The sequence below is a fragment of the Protopterus annectens genome, chromosome 8.part0 (assembly GCF_019279795.1).
Source record: "Protopterus annectens isolate FY-2018-M chromosome 8.part0, PAN1.0, whole genome shotgun sequence".
In the NCBI taxonomy this organism is placed as follows: domain Eukaryota; kingdom Metazoa; phylum Chordata; order Ceratodontiformes; family Protopteridae; genus Protopterus; species Protopterus annectens.
The window spans coordinates 1,822,807,999-1,822,815,979 of NC_056741.1; the positions used below are offsets into that span (position 1 = coordinate 1,822,807,999).

A 7,981-nucleotide genomic window follows, 5' to 3' on the forward strand; every position below is an offset into this window, starting at 1 on the left:
AGCACATTGTTCCTATGGATTAAACGTTAGCAGTCAGTAATCTTATTTCTTCTGTATAATAGCAGTCTGTTACACACTCTGCCATTTGCAGATGTAGCCTTCTTGGCTCATTAAAGGCATATCCTTGGGAATGATAGTAAAGTAGAAAATAAAACTAAATCTTGCATCTAATAAACTATTTTAGCAAAGTGCTGAAGACTAGAGAAACAACTGAAAAATAGAAAGCAGTTTTAGACTGTTCTTTGCAGCAGAAGCAGCATTCAAGGAATGTTGCCACACTTTAGCTGAAAGTTCATACTAATAACACTCATTAGTACCATTGTAAGTAAGATGCTATGGCAACAGCCAATTACATATTACAAGGTACTCCCCAGTAATGCCTGCTGTCTCACCGTCCTGAAAAACATATTTTACCAACTTCCTTTTAACCTACATTTAATTCTGGAGCCCATCGTCATACGTATTGGGTGGGCTTTTGCTTCTAATGTGTGTCTGCTCTCAAAAGCTGAGAAATGTTTGAAAATAAATCCATAAGGTTTCCTGAGTGCATGGAGAATTTATATATGTAAGTAGTTAATGATCCTGAGTCTCTAGAACAGTGAACAGATATGATTCTGTGTACATAAACTCACAAAGTAAGAATTCTGTCTACTTTCTATATAGTGAGAACAGGCTAGTTACAGTAGACATCAAATCTTTCAACAATACTGATATAGGATTGCCTCTTGAAATCCTTTATCTGTAAGGATAAAGTACCTTTACTTCTATGGCAACCAAGACTTTGGAACATAGTTCCTCACATTATCTGAGGTATTATGAATTATAATACATTCAAGGAGAAAACTAACTTACTTCTTTACAGATACAAACTATGATGCTTTCCAGTGAAGCTCACAATTTCTACAACAGTAGTTTACAATAACTTACCAAGTGTCACCATGAGATATTACACATTTTGTTACACTGGACCATGTGAGTACTACAAGTACACTACGGCAAATTGTGATGCTCATTGAATATTGAGCCTAGCTGTGTGTACATATCCTATCACATTGTATTGCTAAGAATTACTTTTGTTATCAGTCTCCAGGTAAGTATGAAATGACTGCGTATCTACACATCACGGTACGGTCAGCGTTTTGTTATGATCATGCTGCCTTGTACCAATTCTTTAGGTCTTGACTGAAAAAGGTTCACGTGTACTCACTTATCTACCAAGCAGTTGACAAAGCAGAAGTAAAAGACAGCCATGCTAGAAGTGTAACTTAATCAAAATGAATACTTGTACAGTCACCCGAAAGCCCTTCAGCTTGTTTATGTAAACACTATGCAAAACCTTAAAGTTTCATCTGTAGGGTGGGGACTTAGGGCAAACTACAATTTTGGCAGTAAAATCAGTGCCTTATGAAAGCAAGAGTGATTGCCACAAATAATTCAACAACTTCTAGCTTTTAAAGTGCATGGAGAATAATCGCAGCATGACTGTTACAAAGAGGTTAGTCCTTGTGTATACTAGATTTCTGAGAAAAATTCAGAATTTTGTTTGAAAAAAAATAACAGTTCCAGGGTTACAATTTGTACATGTCATAATTCTTTGTGATACAGGCACAAATGCAGTGTCTTCTTTGAATTTATCTGAATAAATGCCATCATCTGCCAAAATCCAAACCCCTGCCTCCCCCACCCTCACTTCAGACAAAGTCCACAGCTGTTTTACCTGATTTTAAGCCAACAGCAATCTCCTACTCAGAGCTGCTCACAAGCCGATATCTTATTTTTACAGCTTCAAAGCCCACATTTCCCTTTAGGATTACGACAGAAGACAGAGTAATACAGCAATACCATGCCACCAGAAATGAGGGGAATTTCTAATCAAGCACTAACCCCAGCAGTCCATGAGAGGGGGGGTGTTTCTTCCTCGCAGTCGCCCCCAATCAGCTACTATTACGATGCAGGAAACAACTGCAGTTCAGAAAGATGCAGGCAGCTAAAGGACAGAACAGCCTCGACAGCAATCCACACAATGACTCTCTCTCTCTCTCTCTCTCTCTCTCTCTACAACAGAGCAGTTCTAGCCAGCCAGACTAATTCATTCTTTCTTCCTTACTCCCCCCTCCCCAACCTGCATGCATACATACACACACGCTTCCTGCTGCCCCATGCTCTATTTCTCAGAGAGAGAAGGCAGGCTCTTGTTACAAGCTCTCTGCTTAAAAAAAAATGTAAGTCATGTTTTTCCTCTCCATCACTCTCTACATTTTTAGATTAACCCATGCTGTGCTTAACTGAAGAACTCGTGAATTTCTTAAAAAAATTGTGTGCACGTATATATATATATATATATATATATATATATATATATATTACAAAAGCCGCTTCTTGACCCCCTGCTTATGGTTTAGCAATGACGAAGTGTTCACTGTTGCTCTTAATATATTTTGAACACAGTGACTCAGTACTGTGGTATTTTTTAAATCGAAACATCGTTCCAATGGTATTGTAGTGTCAGGAGTTTGGTGTCTTCTGGGAAGAAAAGGAGGAAGACCAGAAAACATTTTGACAACTGTATGAAAACATCTGAAGAGGATACTAGTGTTTTCTGCATGCCCATCCCCCCTGTCCATTATGCTATAGAGTCCACTCATTGTTTTATGTAAAGGGAGGAGAAAACATTAGCATCTGCATACCAGTATCATATGTAAAGTCATTTGTTTGCACTTATTTGTCCCCAAGAAGTGCATAAGATCATTTACTGCCTCATACAGTGTACAAGTCTTTGTTGCTACAAGCCTGGAACAAAATCATGCCAAACAGAACTGAACAGAGATTTACTGACATTCAGGACCACGCTTCACAGGGAACACAAAGTTCACTGCTATGGCTTACAGAGAAAAAAAATATTTCAGCAAATACATCATCATAAAGAATAAATATAAAAACAGGATGTAGACTACACAAAGGACAGATGGGTAAGAGTATTCTTGGGTGTTATACCGAAAGGTTGTGAAGAAGTTCGGATCCAAGGCAATGGGTATCACGTATCTGGTCAACTCTGAAAAAAAGTCATCTAGCGGGGCTTACCCAGTCAACAAAGTGTAGCTAAAAATCTCAACAACATGCAGAACTTGACTTAAATGTGCCCCAACTGGCCATCTACACTCTAAAAGATTGGGATAATGTTTCCTTGACAGTACAGTGTTTGTGCCAGTCTAGCATAACCCTGCATTAGAAAAACACATTGACACACTTTTGATTTTAATATAGTTATGAATTGAATGGAAATTTAAGTACCTCAAATGGTACTTTCTAAAGAAATGCTATGTAGGAGCATCCTAAAAATGATAAAGATATAATCCACCACACTGTAGCACAATCTGCTAAAAAAATTTCAGTATAGTCTGTAGTTGTTATTTATAAAATTTTCCACCAGATGGCGCTAATTTATATAACTTGGGAGGCTGAAGTATATTCATTAGGTCCATCAGTTTACACCCTCAGCTCACACAGCCTGAGTGAGGTCATACTTCCTCTAACATTCTCATTTACTGGGATTTTTTTATTAACATGCGCACAGCTGATTGCTGTTGTTTTCTGTGTTCTTGTAAAGTACCAGAGCTTATCTGTCACACTTCTGTGAACAAATGCTTTCAGCTGTTGTCATAAAGCTGATCAATTTCTAGGCATCTTTTTCTGTGGGGGAAAAACACTGCCCACGTACATGTTATTACTACAACTGAAGTTCTTAAAACGTCTCTACAAGCATGACTAAAGACACAGTGATTCCAACTTTCCTCTAATACTGTAAATGCCGACACACAACACTGATTATTTTTAAACTCTTTTGATAGTTCAGTAAAGCTGATAATAAAAAACAGTCAACTTTTAGGAGGTCTGTACACCCTTATATGCACATACATACCTTCATTAAAAACTTATGGCCATCCACAAAACATGAGTTACTACTATCCTTCAATAAAGTGAAAAGAATGTCTATAAAGAGAGTATCTTGCCTCAGACAGTATTCTCTTTTCAGTCTTTCAATCTGGTAAATGCAACCTTTTTTCTCTCTCTCCTCTGCATCTTTAAGTGGAAAACTGATTATGGGGCCCATTTTCGTATGCAGGGAGTTGCCCAGAACGTCTTTCTGCCTCGTGCTCATAGCAGTAGATTTGCTCTTAGTCCTATTTTTGCATACTGTAAAGTAATACTAAAGATAACAGCATCACCCACCACTTAATTTTCTGTTTAACTGTTTCTGTTACTACAGAAGTCAATTTTTGTCTCTAGGCTTAATAAATGCAAATAAATATGTTTTGTCAACAGGGAATAGGCCTGCAACCATCTGCACAGAATAGCCGCACACTGCTAGGGTAGAAGAGGAAGCAACATTCATGCTCACTTTTAAATGTGGATTAATTACCAAGGCTCTAGCTTCAGGTGCACAATGACAATGTGTTGTCAGCCATACAGCCTGCTGCCTATTTCCTACAGTTATAACACTGCTCATCTTAGCTTTTTTTTTTTTTTTTTGCCAACCCTCTGCCTGCCGATCATCAGGCAGCTGCAACCTATTAGAACATCAGTTTTTCAAGTGGGTAAGAGCCATCACCAGCCCATTCATTAGCCTGGGAGTTAAAAGCCATTCAAGGAGCCAATATCCAAGCAGATATCAGAGTCTCTCCCCTGCCAAGCCCCAGGAGTTCCTAACACTCCTTTGTAGCATCCAAAGGATGCTCGCACTGTCAGGTTATATGGGAGGAACATATCCACTTCCCCACATGACTGTCCCCGACCTATGCAGCTACCCCACAACAGTACATCCCTCTGGCCCAAACTCCACATTCTGTACGACCCAGAGCTCCCAACGGGTGCCACTCAAGGGAGGTCAAGCCACCTTCCTGCTGCTTTCTTCTATCTTCCCACCCTGCTCCCACCAACTTCCACGCCTGCTAACAACACAGTTTGTCTGGGTCACAGTAAGGGTTTTATCCCTCTGTGCCACAGTAAGGAGTTATATTTTTGTCATTTAATGTTTATTGGCATAAAAATGTATAAAAAAGCAGAACAGTACCGGAGTATACACAGGGAAATAGCAGCACACCTACATGATGGTATGATGGCATATGGAACAACACTACAAATAAGGCATGTGCACACATGCCACAGAGACTAAAAGCACAAAGTTCTGGAAATTAGATAGCTAAAAGCAGTAGTAGATAAATGAAGCATGTTACCTGACTTGTTGGTAGGCTATAAGCCCACAGACTCTTTCAAGAAAGCCTGGGAGTGGGTGGCAAACCAAGAGAAGGGGACATAAAAGAGGCAACTGAAAGATACTAAACAAGCACAACTAGGGCAGAATAGAAACAACTTTTTTCTGCGAATAAGAATGATGTAATGTATTATGATAATGACAGACTTACAACCATCACAGTAACTCACTGTCTGTCAGACCCTGACAAAGAACCTTACATACATCATTCAGGATCAGGAAGTAAGGATGTGCTGCCCCACCATTGTGATATCTTGCTTTAAAATCAAAGTAATGATATTTTCAGCAACCTATGTTTCCAGTACTTCACACATTATACTAGGTAAATGTGTAAACAGCAAGAGTTGCTGGCAATTCCATTTTCACTTTTTTGTAAATACAAAAAAGACTGATTGTCAAACTACTAACCATGTAAGACAGAGGCCTGATATTCCATACACACAGAAAACAATGGCTGCATAAAACCAACCCACCTTTCATACTATCCATTTTTATTAAGCAGTTCAGGATATTTATTGGAATAGGTTATTAAAGTCGAACCTGAGCTTTGCAAAATAGTCTATTCTCAGAAAAAGAACCTAACTTCTTAATTCATTCACACCTAGCAATTGTGGACACTACTAGTAATCCACATACATCCTTAGGCTCCTCAGTCACTTCTGGAAAAGAAATCTGGTTAAAAACCTTAACCAAAACAAGTAAATATTGTGATATGTGCAGTGGATATAAAAACTTTACACACCCCTGTTAAAATGCCAGGTTTTTGTGATATAAAAAAATGAGACCACGATAAATCATTTCAAAACTTTTCCCACCTTTAATGTGACCTATAATCTGTACAATTCAATTGAAAAACAAACAAATATATTAGGGGGAAAAATATAAAAAACAAAAAATGTACATTACGCTGGTTGCATAAGGGTGCACAACCTTAAACTAATACTTTGTTGAAGCAGATTTTGATTTAATTACAGCATTCAGTCTTCTCTGGTAAACACATGCCATCAATTAAAGAGACTCTGATTAACCCCAAATAAAGTTCAGCTGTCCTAGTAGAATTTTCCTGACATTTGCTCAGTTGCCTGATACAACAAAACTTACAAAGCATCAAAGGGATCTCATTGTTGAAAGCCGTCAGGAGAAGGGTACAAAAAAATTTCCACAGCATTAGATATACCATGGAGCACAGTGAAGACAGTCATCAAAACGTGGAGAAAATATGGGACAACAGTGACATTGCAAAGAACTGGACGTCCCTCCAAACTTGATGAAAAGACAAGATGAAAATTGGTCAGGGAAGCTGTCAAGAGACCTACAGCAACACTGAAGAAGCTGCAGGAATTTCTGGCAAATACTGGTTGAGTACTATATGTGACAACAGTCTCCTGTATTCTCCATATGTCTGAACTATGGGGTAGGGTTGCAAGACAGAAGCCTTTTCTTACACAGAAAAACATCCAGGCCCAGATAAAATTTGCAAAACTATACCTCAAGTCTCCCAAAAACATGTGGGAAAATGTGTTATGGTCTGATGAGACCAAGATTGAACTTTTTGGCCACAATTCCAAAAGGTATGTTAGGCACAAAAACAACACTTTGCATCACCAAAAGAACACCATCCACATGGTGAAGCATGGTGGTGGCAGTATCATGCTTTGGGGGTTGCATTTCTTCAGCTGGAACTGGGGCTTTAGTCAAGGTGGAGGGAATTATGAACAGTTCCAAATACCAGTCACTTTTGGCCTAAAACCTTCAGGCATTTGCTAGAAAGCTGAAGATGAAGAGGACTTTCACCTTTCAACATGACAATGACCCCATGCATATCCAAATCAACAAAAGAATGGCTTCACCAGAAGAAAATTAAAGTTCTGGAATAGCCCAGCCGGAGCCCAGACCTAAATCCAATAAAAAATCTGTGGGTGACCTGAAGAGGGCTGTGCACAAGAGATGCCCTTGCAATCTGAAATATTTGGAGCGCTTTTGCAAGGAAGAGTTGGCAAATATTGCCAAGTCAAGATGTGCCATGCAAATAGACTACTATACAAGAAGACTGAATGCTGTAATTAAATCAAAAGGTGCTTCAACAAAGTATTAGTTTAAGGATGTGCACACACAACGAAGTATTAGTTTAAGGGTGTGCACACTTATGCAACCAGCGTATTGTACGTTTTTTATTTTTTATATTTTTTCCCCTAACATATTTGTTTTTCAATTGAATTATACAGGTTATAGGTCACATTAAAGGTGGGAAAAGTTTTGAAATGATTTATTGTGGTCTCATTTTTTTATCTCACAAAAAACTGGCATTTTAACAGGGGTGTGTAAACTTTTTATATCTACTGTATAGGCTGTTAAAGCACAGCCAGCCAAACTGTTCAGCTATAAGTCTTCTTTAAAATGGAAACAATGTACACATTTACTCTAGAACCATTCAGGCTGGACAAAAATCTAAATTAATTTTTCTGCATATTTTTTTAATGATATTCCATATCATGGAAATGGCAAAAGGGACATAGTATCAGCAGCACTTTTTCCAGTCCGGCCCAAGTTTTCATAATAGTAGATGCAATTCTCTTCTAGATTCTTTTTTTCCCCAAAGAGTTATAGAAATATGATCTAATAGATATTTGTTTAACTAACAACATAAACATCACTCGACACATGTACATATCACACTGCAAGTATCAGTGACAGTTTTCTCCATCAACA

The 7,981-nt window shown here is 38.3% G+C and overlaps 1 protein-coding gene across 3 annotated transcripts in view; it reads right to left on the reverse strand.

The window, feature by feature from the left end:
- Positions 1-2,065, reverse strand: part of ST3GAL2 (ST3 beta-galactoside alpha-2,3-sialyltransferase 2) — a 1,330,536-nt gene extending 1,328,471 nt beyond the window's left edge. For 2 of the 3 annotated variants that reach the window (XM_044081311.1, XM_044081312.1), the window contains exon 1: positions 1,718-2,065. The gene's annotated coding sequence lies outside the window, so the exon portion shown is untranslated. The remainder of the gene's footprint in view (positions 1-1,717) is intronic. The other variant, XM_044081313.1, reaches the window with a different exon arrangement.
- Between the last annotated feature and the right edge of the window lie 5,916 nt (positions 2,066-7,981).